At 29.0% G+C, this 15,968-nt stretch overlaps 1 protein-coding gene and 1 long non-coding RNA gene across 2 annotated transcripts in view; both read left to right on the top strand.

Annotated features, from left to right (window-relative positions):
• LOC122270694 (uncharacterized) overlaps nt 1-1,189 on the top strand; it is a 28,376-nt gene extending 27,187 nt beyond the window's left edge. Inside the window, exon 2 of the long non-coding RNA XR_011637519.1 lies at nt 374-1,189. This is a non-coding gene — a long non-coding RNA (uncharacterized lncRNA). The remainder of the gene's footprint in view (nt 1-373) is intronic.
• Nucleotides 1-15,968, top strand: part of LOC107454903 (protein turtle) — a 954,328-nt gene that overhangs the window by 151,279 nt on the left and 787,081 nt on the right. The gene's annotated exons all lie outside the window — the stretch shown is intronic.

The raw sequence follows: 15,968 nt of genomic DNA on the forward strand, positions 1-15,968 counted from the left end.
ATGTATGTGTATATATATATATATATATATATGTACATATCAGTGTTTTGCATTGAGTTGAAATAATAATCCTCAAGTATTAACTTACAAATTTCAGAAAAAATGAATTATTATTGAAAAGGTAAATATATATAATTAATTTTCTTATAAAATGTAAAACAATTCTTATTTTGCTTATTTTGTAACAGTTATTAAATTTAAACTGAAATGTTGTTACTTTCCACAAAGTATTAGTGAACGATGAATTTAAATCCATATATTAAAAGTTGCTTTTATTATTCTGATTGCAGTCGACAACTCCCATCTCAGAGATAAGTTTTCTTAAATCGTCCATGACACATGTTCGTTTATGTTTTACTCTTTGACTCTTTAGATTTTAACGTATCTGATGTTTGGAACAATGACAAGAAAAGAAAGAGAAAGAAATAGAGTGGGCAGGGCTCTTTCTTACTGTTGTTTCCGACTTCACCCCGATTTTGCTCATCCCGCCTCCTGCTGGACTTTGAAACAACTTTCATTTGTTTTTCTCCATCTTAATCCTTCTGACATTTGATTAATGACTGCCCTTATTTGTTTCGCTTGCAAGAAAATGGACAACCATGGATGCAGATTGCAGCTTACTAATCTTGATATTAGAAATACGTTCACTCTTGTAGATAAATTCCTATAAAAACTTACTCTGTGTAGTTTATTTTTATTTTGAAAATGATGTATGTGCTTTTGAATTTACAGTCAGCAAGATAAAAACAAACATAACATTTGATTTAAAGATCCAATTTAAATATTTATTAAAAGCAAAAACAACTTTTTTGTTGTTTTCAGAGAAATAAAATTCTTAAACCAAATTCTGAATTGAAGGAGATATGAAAATTATTTTTTTTCGAAGAGTAAAACTACTTATTGTCATTCTCTATCGATTAATTACAGTTTGTTTGTACATGTTTTATGTTAAATGTTATGTTACAAGTTACATGTTTTTCATATCTGAAGTAATTCGACAAACCATTTGTACTGTAGAAAAAAATAATAAACCAAAGTTTACTTTGAAACAATATGTTTAAAAATTCAATCATATTATGTTTGAATATCAATATATCCAGAATATTTAGAAAAATATTAAACTGATTTATATAATACTTTGAATTTACATTTGTAAACTATGTACACAATAAAATGTACATAATTTGTATCGGTATTTGTATTTTTTACCTAAGTATAAAAATCTAGAAGACTCTTTTTTATATATTTCGTTTCGATTACACTAGTTGTATAACTATATAAAGGAGTTTTTGGTTAGACAACTAGATTTGAAAATTTGGTTTAAGCACTGAAAAAGTTAAAAAATATAATCTAAAAAGTCACGAGATTTTTATTGTTGTCCAGGAAAACCTTTTTAAAAACATTTTTTTAGAATGCAACAAACGCTTTTAGATTGCGACCAACGTTAGAGCTTTTATACTACATATCGTAAGTTAAATATAGGAGTTCTGTGTTCAAAGTTAAATTGATTCTAACCGACGAAATTGACGCTCCTTTCAAGACAATACCACATAAATGATTTTAACCACTTGCGCTGGCAAAAAAAATCACTGACGCGTGTGCCAGAACGGTCCAGTATAACTCGCTGGGAGGCGTCACGTAGTGTGCGATGCCTCAGATAAATCGGAAAAAAGATTTATACCTTCTAAACTAATTTATTGTTAACCTAGAATTTTTTATAGTCCTTTGAAGGGAAAGTGGAACATCGGTTGATAGTAAAATTATACAAATATGAATATTAAATTTATTTATTTATTAATAATCATGCAACGTGTGATATCTTTCAAAACAGTCTGGGGCATGCAATGATACAAGGCATTTCTTACATTCCCATACAGTTTCACTTCGCCTTTTGTGTTTGGTACACACTCCACACCTTCGCTGTGGACAACATCACAGACAACAATCCACCTGACAACAATTCCACCTGACGTGACACGCATGTCGTTTTTGTTTCTGTAACAATTCTATGATGACGTAAATACCACGTCGTCTGTGATTCTGTGACAAAAGCATTATGACGTGCGTGGCACATCTTTCCAGCGCATGTGGTTAAGAAAAATGGCATAGTTGCCAATGTAAAAAGAAAGTAATAGTAAGAAGCGAAACCACGTTTCACGTGGTGACGGCAGTGACAAATTACTGCGAGGTAGCATATAAGTGATCAACAAAGTGACCAATCAGAGACCAACAAAAATAAATAAGGACAGGATACAATTGCAAAAGGCGTTGCTCAGAACTAGGATCTCTTACCGGAAACTAGATATTCATATTACTTAATCAAGACTTGAGGACCTCAAAATTATTTTTATTTTATTTTCAAGTACGTGTTTTGCTTGAGTTTGCAAAAAAATTAAATAAAATAGGCTCATCAATATTGCAGAGTTGAATAAAATAATTTTGTAACAATTGGATCTAAGAAAAACACTAAACTTCCTTTATTGCCTTTCTCTATCACCGCAAATGCCAAAAGACTACTGACCCTCAAGTTTAGGTTATTCAATACAATGCAAAACACAACCATAATTTAGACACAAGAGAAAAGCATAGGATTATTCGTTCCACAATCATAATATAATATTTAAAATTTCTCCAAAAAATTTAATAAAATAGGTTCATCGAAATTGCAGAATTTAATAAATTTTGTACATAAAATCAATTTTATAATAATTGGATCTAAGAGAAACAGTAAACTTCCTTTATTGCTTTTCTCTATCGCCACAGATGCCAAAAGACTACTGACCCTCAAATTTAGGTTATTCAATACAATGCAAAACACATTCATAATTTAGACATAAGAAAAAAGCATTTTATTGAGCCATGTAGGCAAAAACATTTTATTCGAAATCATCTCACAAGCGAAAACCAGTTTGAAAGAACGTCTCGGAAGAGATATGCCAACATAGAATGTTTTTTATTCTTTTTCTTTTTTTAAATGTTATCTCATTGTTCTTCTGCATCGACTTGGTGATATAAGCTCCAGTTGTTATCTTGGCTGTCTTCCAGAACTTCATTTTTATAATTTCTGAATCAAATATTTCAGTAAACAAGAATATCGGCTTTTGGTGTCAGAGAATCTATTCGGAAAAAAAGCACTTATGATATTGGGTATTTTCGAAAAAAATACAAACTCATACAGTATTATTGTTGATAAAGGCTTGAATAGTTCAGCGAAAATGTGAAAATAGTCTTGGAAAATAATGTTAAGTTTTATTTTGTGTTTCACTAACATTAGTTTGTTTTTTGAAAGCAAAATTTGCATTTTTCGCGAGAATTACTTTGAATTTTGCAAGAATTACTTTGATTTTTCACAAGAATAAATTTGATTTTTGGGAGAATAACTTTTATTTCAGCAAGTATTGCTTTACTTTTGTAAAAACTACTTTTACTTTGCAAGCTTTATCTTGATTTTTGCAAGTATTACTTTTATTTTCAATAGAATTTTAATAGAAGTATTCTTCTTTTATAATTCTAAATATTGAAGCATACTTCTATTTTTGAAAGAACAACTTTGATTTTCGCAAGAATTTTTTTGATTTTCAGAATTACCTTTACATTTTCAAGCGTTATTTAGATTTTTGTAAGTTTACTTTATTTTCTGAAAGCTTTGATTTGATTTTTGAGAGTATTGCTTTTATCTTTACAAGAATTGCTCTCATTTTTATAAGAAATGCTTTTATTTTCGCAAGGGAAAATTTTATTTCCTTGAGAGTTACTTTGATTTTTGTAAGAAATACTTTTATTTTCGGAAGAATTACTTCAATTTTTGTTTTAGAATTACTTTTATTTTCTTTAGATTAACAGTGTTTATTCACAAGAACAACTTTTAGTTTCATAAGAATTACCTAAGATTTTGTAAAAATTTATTTTATTTTATTTATGAAGTAATTACTTTTTTGCAAACATTACTTTTATTTTCTCAAGTATTGATATTATTTTCGCAAACATGCGCTTGACTTTTGCTATCTAAACGTAATCTTCCAATTTTGATAAAAATCAATTGGATTCAAGTAAATTGGAAGTTTGAATTGTATGTTCAAAGAGTTAATTAAATAATGGTTTGCATCATACATGTGTAGCAACCAACAAGTTTATTTCAAAGGCAAATTAATTTTAAAATTGATTGAGACTTATATTCGGTGAAACTGAGCTAATTCGGGCATAATTTTGGAATAATTCTTTGAAAAAAAAAACTTTACCAGTACATATCTTCAACGAAAATGTTTCTATTATGAAACTGTCTAAACTTATAAATGAACTGATTGCACTGAGTTTTGCTCCTTTTAAAATTGTGTGTGTGGACAAAGGTCTTTAGCAAAACGGGAATATGCAGTTATTTGCTTAAATTGGAGGTAAAGCATTCTAAAGGTTTTAATTTTATTGCACAACCCAGCAATAGCATCAACGTTTGAAACTTACAAGACCTTTTTTTCTACAGTCGATATGCTAAAAGACCATATGCAGGAAGACAGAAGGAGTTAAAGTCACAGTTGTGATTGCAAATACAAATATCCAGGAAAAAAACACTTGCATTGAAGCTGTGTTTGTTCTCTTCATTGGCTTCTTCCTCTTAATTTTGGTCAGATTAAGACTCAAAATCATCTAATGCCGTTATCTTGTTACTTGCGTTTGAGTTTGTTAGTCTAATTGCTGCTGTAGTTGTCCTAGACTCAGACGTGTCATCGCTAGTTATGTCATAGAATTTCATAAATACATATAAACATCCAACCTCTTTCTTTAGCTTTGCTTTTTTGCATAGATTCTAACAGCATTTACATTTCTTTCCTAAATATATTCTATATTCTGTTGCAAGTTAAGAAAAAACGGTTAGCATTATGGCTAGAGCCTTTTTGCATCGAAGTGCACACCAAATGAATGTCAACCTCCCAACGCAAACGTATAGATACCAATATCGCCAACTCTTCAAATACCGTTGAATAGATTCCTTTTCACTTGATTTCTTAATAATTATAATAACTGTTGTTAACAACAGTATTCAATTAACAAGTAATAAAAATTAATAAAAATGATATCTAAAAATTGTGAAAAATATAGGTCTTCTGTTAGCAATTACAGAAACTGATAAAGGAATAATAGATATTGTTTCTTGCAGACGATGTTTTCTACAGCGAAGCAAAAGTAATTTCTTTAATCTCGCATTCGATTAGTTTAGAGCACGTCAGCATAAGAAGCGTCATTTATAATGGTCTAACCAAATCCAATGTTCTTGCAATGCCATATAGTTGTTTCGTTTTCGAGAACAAATAATCTTGTTAATCGAAACATGTCGCCAAGTCTAGGATTTTAGTAAAGCTACGAAACTATAACCTTTTTTTAATAATTCTACAATATATATCGTAAGAGATAGCACTAATTAAATTTCTATCTGGCGTGCTTAACTTTTAAAAGATTTTATATGGTTTTGAAAGCATGCTTGTACAACTTGATCAAGAAATAAAGCTGAACTATATACAATCCCTGATGATTACTTTAAGTCCCATGCCGAAACGGATTTTTCTTAACTTTCCGCTAAGTATAATGTAAATAGGTAGAATATTTTAAAGTAGAATTTTTTAATCCTACTTTGAAATGCATTTAATCTGTCACTTTAGTTTCTACTCCAGCATGTGTAGCTAATATTTTTCTAAAATACATCAATATTATGATTCTACTAAATTTCATTTAAGTATTATTTCGTGAACTAAAAATAATTAAAAAAGAGAAGTTTAAAACAAACTTTAACTTGTAAGCATTTCAAACATTTAAATTCACTTTATTTAAATAAGATATTTGAATTATTTAAGGCTATGTAAAATAGCGTAATTTCTTTTTTCAAATTATTTAAAATAATTTAATTTCATTTTTTTTCAATTTTTTTAAAATAATTTAAGTAGTTTAGATATTTTTTCATTTAAATTTAAATAAATAATGCAAAAATAATTTTCATAAGGGTATTTATCCTACATTATAAATCAACATCATTTTTTTGTACGTCAAAAGTTTTTTACTCAACACCTGTCTTTCTATTCATATTAATAGTTACTTTCTTTAAATTTTGTCTAGTAAAATGTAGTAACTTTTACCTTATTTTATACATGTTCAATTATTTTACAAATTATAAAACTTAAAATCAATTATATTGATAAGTAGATACGAACACAAAGCCAATAAACCGTTTTCTATTTGAATGCAAATGAAATTACTTTTTGAAACTCCGAGAAGCGAAGCTAGAACCGTTGTATGAAGTATTCCCAGTAGGTTCCAGACAGAGAATATTTGAAAGGACACGAACGAGTGTCGAACATTCGAATAATTCCTAAAATGCGGACCGAATATTTTCGTTCTCCTCGACCATCAACATATAATGGAATTCCTTCGACTCCTCCCACTAAACTTCCCAACAATAGTAACATAAAAATTTTGTAAAAGTCCGAGAGGAATGTATTCGAAAAGCGGTAAAAGGGGGACGGGAAAATGGGGGACACGTGTCCCAAGAGATTTTTACGAAATCCCATTCAAGTAGATTTTACGGGTGATTACGGGCAAATGTTTCCGGAAACATTCCAATTGGGTGAAACTGTATTTTTTTCCAGCAGAAAAGAAGAAAAATGTTAGAGGAAATTCTAAAAAAAATTTTTTTTTATTATATGTGTCTAGTATAAATGCTCCGGTCGAGAAAGTTTCCATTCGAAATTTCAAAGACATATCTGTGTATTTATTTTCGAAACTTAGAGATAAATAGTTTCTTTTTAAGTATCAACCCTAAAAACATTCTCCATATATGCTTTGATAGAACAATTTGAAATGTGAGAATAATTTTAACTACGTGATTAATTTCATGTTTTCTTAGCGATTCATGTAAATGCATGAATTGTTTCTGGACTTTGTGAACTAAGTAAGTAAGGAAACAGAACGTGAGAATTGCATAACAACCATTGAAGAATCTGTCGTTGCCGTAAATCCTCTCCTCGGTTGTGGTGTGGAAGTTTGCAAAGAGTACCAGCTCAGGTGCTGTCTACATCGTCAACACTTTAAAGACGAATATATGTGTAAATTTTTTAAAATTGGATTCAAATAGTTAATTTTTACAAAATCAGTAACTAATAACATTCTCCTGCCATAAATGCTTTGATAGAAAATTTTCACTTGATATAATACTCTTAACTCGGTGATTCATTTCAAGATTTTTTTTTAAATTCATGCTAATGTATAGTGCATAATGATTCTTGAAAATACATAATGAACTTTTTGAACAAAATCGGAGGGAAAGCAGAACGCAAAAGTGAGAAATGCTTAACAACCTTCGAACCATCTGCTATAAGGCCTCTGGTTGGTTGTGGTAGGGAAAATGGGAAAGAGGATCACCAGTTCAGACACTATCTACGTCGTTCTACTAGGATGAAAATTACATGACTCTTAAAATGGAGACCTAAAAATGGAATTAGGTGCTTGTCCATAGTGGGGTTCTGATGATAAGGACTGGAAATGAGATCACGCATCGCGAAGTGTGCGCTGCCATGTGCTCCTCATAATGAACAGGCTATTCTTAATAATTTAAAACGGGACCTTTTCTTCATCAAATTTATCTAAATTTTGTATTATTTTTCAGCTCAATTTTAAATACTATCAACTAATGTTGTTCATCATAATTTAATGATTTTGTGAAAAAAAATGGTTAGCTGGAAAATTTTATGTTTTTATCTCAATTCTGATTGTTTTTATCAAACAAGAAAGCTCTTTTGTCATTGATAAAAACAATTAGATTACAAGTCAAAATAGTCTAGATTGTAATGAAAAAAGCGGTTTGAAATGGGTATAATTATTAGACGCAAATAGCAACATTTTTATGACATTTTTGTAACATATGAGATTTTTGGCTGTGGTGTGGTATGCAATTTTCAATTTTTATAATGTGCCCTACACTGTGAAAACTTCCAGGTCAAATTACAGGATAAAGTACCAACACTTTGGATGTATTATCCGTAAATTCCATTTCAGTGTAAAATCCATTTTTTCCGAAAATCTACTTTGACCGTAATTTTCACAGAAATATTTGGTTATTTAGAGTAATTCAATGATTTTTACGGTAAGTATTACTGTAAGAAGTTTATTCTATATCAGATTCACTCTATATAAGATCAACTCTGTCAGATCTGTATAAAATACTCTACATAAAATACTCTACATAAAATACTCTACATAAAATACTCTACATATACTCTATATGAGATATTTTATTCTGCGACATATACCGATAAAAATGAGTTTCACGGTAAAAACTGCCGGCACCCTTATTGTCAGCACTTTTTCCGCATTTTTGCCGTATTCAGAATTATCCTAATCAAAGTATCCTTTATTCTATCCGTGCTCAAAAATAATATGTATAATTTGTATGAACTTAACAGTATCTATTATTTCATCAAAGATGACAGACAAGAGCATTAAAAATGTATGAGAGGGGCTTATATTTTGATTCATTTATTTTTCACCAGTGGTTTCGTAAATGAGAAAGTATATGAAAGCTCTCGTCAGAAAATTTTTACATATTTTAGAAATTTTTACAACTTCAGAATATTTTTAGACTTTTTTAAGGGAAAGACATTTTTTAACATTTGTTAAAGTATGTTCATGTCTAGAAATTTGTTTTATTCAATCTTTCTACCTTATTCATCGTAAAAAGATCAATACCTAGGTCTCATCGTATTTCATAAATAACATTTTATATGTTCGTATTAATTGTCACGAAATCAGCTTGAAAATTTATCACAAAGTTATCTCACAAAACTGGCAACATTTAATTTAAAATAGTTAAAATTTCCTAATATTTAGTGACTTAATGAGAAAAATAAAAGCAGTATCATGGTAGAAACTTCTATGAATTTCTTTGAAACAATTATTCTTACGATTGTATTTACTAAAACATTTGTTGAATGCATACAAACTAGTTCATAAATAATTAATCTAGTTAACTTTATTTTCTTTTTATCTAAGCAAAAAACTAACTCTAAGTCGGATTTCAAAGAGAAAAAATAAACACTTCTTACGTGCTTAAAGTTTTAAGCGAAAAAATATTTAAAACTATTCAAATCCAAAAAAAAACTATTGTAAGCTTGTGATGCCTTTTTATAAGCATCTTAAAAAAGGAAAGAAAGAAAAGACACTGGTGTTAGAGAATACTGTAGAAACATGTTACTTAATTTTTTCTACTTGCTTTATATAAACATTGATATTAGACTAAATACATAGATTCAATCACTACGGAGAGCAGGATTTTTGCACAGAAAAAATTTATTAACTGTATGAAATTAAAAATAAGTTAAAAATACAAAGAAAACAAGGATATTTAAAAAATTAAATAACTGGAAAACAAAACAAGGAAAAGATCTAATCACGCCATCGGGTTACGAGATTATATCCGAAGCGAAGGATGCCTTCTAATATTGTATTTATGATGCTAAAGCAAAATATATCAATACAAGAGTATTGATATATTTTATGATACAATATATATATATGATACTGAATTTCAAAACACCATAAGCGGGAAGAACCTATTAAAAAAATTATCTTTCTCTTCTTCAGAAAACCTCATTTCCACTGTTTTAACTTTGAAATGTTTATAATAATGCGTTAACTCTAACAGCATATCTCAACGTGTATTCTAGTGTATTATCTATCTGCTGTAGCATCCTAGGAATTATGGAGTTTTAACATAATGAGAGGAAGAGGCCATAAACGGGGTTTTAAATTAAATTGCATCAAGCGAAGTGTAATTCTAGAGCGATATTTCTCACTCTAAGCAACCCTGAATCTGGGCGTTAAGAGGGAATTACGCATGATTTAGGTAAAGTATGTTGCTTTGGTACGTTCAAATTCTGTAGAAAATTGCAAGAAGTTAAATTAGCTGGAAGTGTGGAATATGAGGGGTTATCGAATTAAATTAAGTGCTATTTAGACTTTCAATTTCAGAAGTTGTTGTTTATTATTGCATGTAGTGAAAAGATGCCTGGCTAAATGCTCCCGACTAATGAATTTTTGATTGCGGCTTGTGGATTACACAGTTGAATTTTGTCAAATGCTTTTTAAGGTATGTTTTAATTTGTTAAAGGGTTAAATTTAGTGTGTAAAATGGTGCTCATTATAATGAGTTTTATTATTTTTCTTTGATCGGCAATCGAAGTAAAACGAGAAGAATTAAATTGATTTTTGTCGTAATTAGAAGATGTGCGTTAAATTCTATCTTGAAACGTGTTAAATATGTGTCAATGTTATAATCTAGAATATGAATTCCGTATCATCTGAATTTTATGATTTATAATTTGAAATGACATTATTATGAAATAGTACTTTAAATTTTAATATTGTTTGTTATTAGATGTAAAGAAAAGAATTTATGTTTTCTTTAATGTTTTCAGCTAATGAATTTTTTATTGGGAATGGCAAAATACAATGCAAAATTCTGTGAAGTTCGCTTGAAATACACTATTCTTTGTTAAACAGCTAAATTTGGTTTGTTAAATGGTGCTCATGCGTCATAAAAACTGAAAATAGTAAAGTAGTACAAAATTTAAAAGAAAAATCCATCAAAATTCATATTAATGTGACAACTAGATATTTTACAATTTACTGACGTATATAAACTATGTCATAAATAACAAAATGAACCCTTTTTTTCTCAAAATTGCAAGGCCAACTTTACGCCAACTTGAAAACAAGTTTCATAAATCAAATGCTTATTAATATGCCTCTCAAAAGGGGAAATAATTTTTGTTGAAATTTCCGTGTTGTATAATAATGGCATTTGTAGTAAAAGAAACAGTTCTGGTAATAAAACAAAATAATGAAATATTTAAATTATTCATATGGTAACGGTTTCTGTTCATATGGTGTAAACTTACCGAAAATTCACGTTTTCGAAATTATAGTTTTTATTACCACACACATAGTAAAAATACATAACTGAAAAAAATCTCCTACAATTATGACACTTTTGGTGAAGGCATTTTCGGTAAAGAAATGAAAGTATAATTCTTGTTAATCGTAGCAAAATATACGATATTCAAATCATTTATTTGTTAGTTTTTCCGTTCCTATAGTAAGGGCTTACCCGAAATTCAAGTTTTCAATTCTGGTTTGAAATAAGCTTTTAACCCAACATTAGGGAAAATACAAAACTGAAAAGTAAAGCTGATCACAAAAATGGTATTAAAGCCATTGTCTAAAGTATGATGGCAAAATTAGCAAATTTTACCACATTTTCCGAATTTTAACACGCATTATAAAACATTCTTATTAATTGTTCATTTTATCAAAAATCATTACCAAAGTACTTCGATACACACATTACCGTGCTTTCTAGTGTTCTCATGGAGTTAAAAAAATTGGTAAATTTTACCATATAATGGTGGTTTTGACTGCACTTTTTATCTCAGTATGAGAAATGTTAATTTACTCCATTAGCCTTCATTTAAAAGGAATCGGCTTCATGAAGTCAGTTAAATATGCAAAATTAAGATTATATTTTTATAAGTACTACGCAAATCAAATATTTTGCCAAATGAAAGTAAAATAGGGAAAGATCTGAGAAATTAGAAAAATTAGAATTAATAGTCTAACCAAAAAAACATGGAAAATTTTTATATTTACGGTTTTTTATTTTTTATTTTTTAAAAAATTAACATGTCAATATTAAAATAATTACTCTTGCAATTTTTTCAGTAAGAAAAAGTGTTTACCAAGTTTTTCATCTTATCATATCTTGTTTTCCTTAATCACATATTTCTTGTTTATATTTTTGCGTTTTATATCATTTATTGAAAAATATGTGTAGTAATTTTTCTCTAATTGGTTTTCAGCTCATTATATTTTTCTTACGTAGTTAACGTTTTTTTTTTAGTTTCTTTAGCGTTTTAAAAAGACATACAAAACTTTTGCGTGAGATTTAAATATGAATTTAATAAACATACAATTAAGGAAATGATCATAATTTACAGAAAAAAAGGTTGAAATTTTAATGGAAAAAAATTCACGGATTTAAGTTGATATTCTCCTCAGAGAACAATTCAATTGAAAATGCTGTAAAACTATATTTTAACAACAGCTTTTTGCAAAAAAAACAATGCAAAATGCTTTCAAAATTGATAGATAGATATGGAAATATAAAATTGATAGATATATAGATATGGAAGATAATTTTTTAAGCAAAAATACGCAATAACTCTATTTTAGAATACCTGAATATCAGATAAAAATATTTCTTAAGCTGTCTGCTAAATCTAAAAATGAATGTCAGAATCACATGCATATGCTGAAAGTTGTTTTGCATAGTTTGCACTTTATTTTATTATTTTCAAGAATGTTTACTTGATTAAACTAACAATTCCTACAAAAAAACAAATTCGAGAAAACAGTTTTATATATNCTACTCATCGAGTACTTATTATTTTTCCAATGGAAAACAATTGCAGTTTAAGAGCTCTATCACATTCCTTGAGCTCTCTTTTGTTTGTTTTTTTGGTAAAGAACGGTACGCGTTGTTCAGCTTTATTAAAAATATTTGGAAATGATTTATACCTGATACTTTGTTAACGGAACTGATTGCTACAATCTATGATTTAAACAGTGCCATTTTCAGTATTTTTCTAAAAATTATGCTGTTGCTCCTGTGTGTATTCCAATTATATTTGATATTCTATCAATTGCGAAACATACGAATAATTTTGATAAGTATTTATCATTGTATCTATGCTTATGAAGGTATGTCAAGCAATCTTAATTCTCTTGCTCGAACTTATCACCAACGGATAAATGTACAAAAAACAAAAGATATTGAAATAAGGATCTATTTTCAAGAAATTTTATAATGAAGAAAATTGGTGATAATGTTTGTCATATTTATGACAGATGGGGAAAAAATTTTACAATAGATACCATTGACATGGAAAGAAGAGAGTAAAGTTCATTGACACAGCATTAGAATAAATAAATAAAACAATAAAGTGTTTCTTATAACGATATGCGTTATTTGCATAATTCCAAGGACAATATTTGTTTTTTATTAGGGTGTCAAATTCATGTTTATAGATTACGTTAAAGGAGCTTCCAATTCTTATTCATTTAAATACCTTAATTTACAATATATCTCTAGTAAAAAAATATATATATATATATGTATTATATTTAACTCCAGGAGTAACTTTAAAAGAAAAAACTCACTGAGCTCCATAAATTCAAGTTCTGTTGGGGAAGTTAATTAATTTCATATAAATGGAAAATTATTAAATGTGCCTTAAAAATCTGGATCTCTAATTAAATTCTTGATAATACTCATAAGGAATTTGAAATATGAAATTGTAGCTTCGAATTTTGTTAAATTTTAAGAAAATGTATTGTTTTAAGCTGAAGCACTTTACTCTTTTTCCCAACAATGAATGAAGGAAAAAACTACTCTTGTTTGATTTTCCTATGTACTTCATTCTTCCTGAGTGCTATTTTTTTACTTCCGTCGTACTTTTCACATGGAATATTTCTATTCTTCAACCAGACAAATTTAAGATATAAATAAAAGACTGGATCTGGATATATCTTAACGCAATAGTTTAAAATGTCCGATCCAATAACTGCAGACAAATCTCGTACTAAAGTGGAAAGAGCAACGGCCGAAAGCGGCTGAAACCTTCAATGAAATTCTTTTCACGATTAAAAATATTTCCCTCCATGTAAGAAAAAGAAAAACTGCTAAAGACTTTCATAGTTCAAGACATCTTAAATATTCAAAAATTTAAGTTCAGGATGGAAAGTTAAATATATATCATTGACAAAGTTGGAAGAATGTATTCATAATTTATATTAAAATATAATAAAAAGTATCAAAAATTTTGCTTTCTAATTAAAAGTTTTTGAATTTCTCATAAGGGATATGAATTATAAAATAGTCGTTTCAAACTTTTCCAAATTTTAAGAAAATATCATGGTCCAAGCTGAAACACTTTACTCTTTTTTCTAACAATGACTGAAGAAAAAGGCAGCACTTGTTTGATTTTCCTATGTACTTTATTCTTCCTGTGTACCCTCTTTTTCTTCCAGTGTACTTTTCACTCCGAATATTTCTTTTCTACAACCAGACAAATATATGACATAAATAAAAGACTAGGTCTGAATATATCTTAAATCAATAGTTTAAAATTTTCGATCCAATGACTATCGATAAATCTCGTACCAAAGCGAAAATAGCAACGACCGAAAGCGGTTTAAACCGGCAATGAAATTCTTTCCACGATTAAAAATATTTTCCTCCAGGTAAGGGAAAAAAACTACTGAAGACTCCTATATTTCAAGACCTCTTAGAAAGGAAAGCCTCCTCAGTATTCCATCGAAAGAAGGAGTTTCACGGATAAATTTTGTTCTGAAGTGGGCCGACATTCTTTCTGGATACCCCAATAAGGATAAAAAGCTTAGACATAAGTCAATGTCGACAAACAGGCTTAAATTTGTTTTGGGATGGTTATCTGAGCTTCGATTCGGAAAGAAGATATAGTTTATCCTGTATTTCAAGTATTATATCTACAAATCTTTTAGAATAACACCAATAGAGTTTGATGAAAACAATAGTTTTTTTTTTTTAAGTAGAAGATTTACAATCATTTTTCATTGAAAAAAAATGGATAAATACCTATGAGATCATTTCTATTTCATGTCAATGTAAATAAAAAAATGCGTCTATAAAATATTATCTTCACTCCTATGAGATTATAAACTTATTGACTATCAAAAGAAGAATACTTTCGTATCTCTGTCTACTATATCATCACTTTTAAATCAAATAATTTTTGAGAGATAAAATAATAAAATTTGATCACGTTCGACATGCTATATAAGTGATACTTGGCTATATTTTACATGGTTAATTTTAATCTTTCTTGTATAATTGTGTACTCACTATTTCTCCCTTGTTTCTGCTTTTTAACAATTTCACTTTCATATGAATAGCCTATCTTTTAACATGAAACTTTTGTTTCAGTAAAAAGAAGCAAGATCAGGTTACAATAATATATATATATATATATATATATATNATGTGAGTGCTGTTCAAATTTCGGATACATTATCCTTGTATCTGAACTAGTTGGAAAAAAAGAGCCATGGCAAGTCTATTGCTAACGCGCTATTTACATGAGGACTGAAAGAAAATCATCAGAAAGCAGTCTTCATACGTCCGTCCTGACTTATAGAAATTACACTATTCCTAATGTTAATAAGAACCCAACCTTGCCAGGATTAGTGAAAAAGAACAACGTGAAGCAAAGAGTCAATCATCACGTGCTTGAATTCCAGCTTGACACGAAGTTGTTTACACCAGGCAACGCTTGCTTGTGACTAGGAAAGTCGGTGACAAATCAGGTTTTCCAACGTCATGTGACGTGACGAGCCTGATGTCAGGCCTAGTGTATATAGGGTATAAGGCCCTGAAGCGTCATTGTAAAGAACAAGAGTTCTATCCGTGGTAATGGTTTAAGGTCCATCTAGTTTCAGATCAATGATTACCAACTTACGGTAGAGCAGACAGGTTGTAATATCAACCCCTTGTGACGCTGCTAGTTTCGAAATTGCGGCACCCTTACCTCTATGATCTACAAGGCCAATACCTGGCTTATTTGTAGAAAAAATAAAAATATTGCAAAATGTAGAATACCTTAATGAATAAGAGAAATGATAATATAAATTTGTGGAATACGTTTAGTTCTCAATTGAAATAATCAAAAATTGAAATTGTTGTTTTGCCATGCTTTTATAAGTAGTTATTCCAAGAATTAAAGTATAAACTACATTTGTAAGAAAGCCTTTTTTCAAATTATGATAGGGAAACCTTGTGCGTTTTGTAGCTTGGGCCTTTCAACAAATGTTGTGCATCATCACCCAACCTTGGCCAA

This window comes from Parasteatoda tepidariorum, chromosome 8 (assembly GCF_043381705.1).
Source record: "Parasteatoda tepidariorum isolate YZ-2023 chromosome 8, CAS_Ptep_4.0, whole genome shotgun sequence".
Taxonomy (NCBI): Eukaryota; Metazoa; Arthropoda; class Arachnida; order Araneae; family Theridiidae; genus Parasteatoda; species Parasteatoda tepidariorum.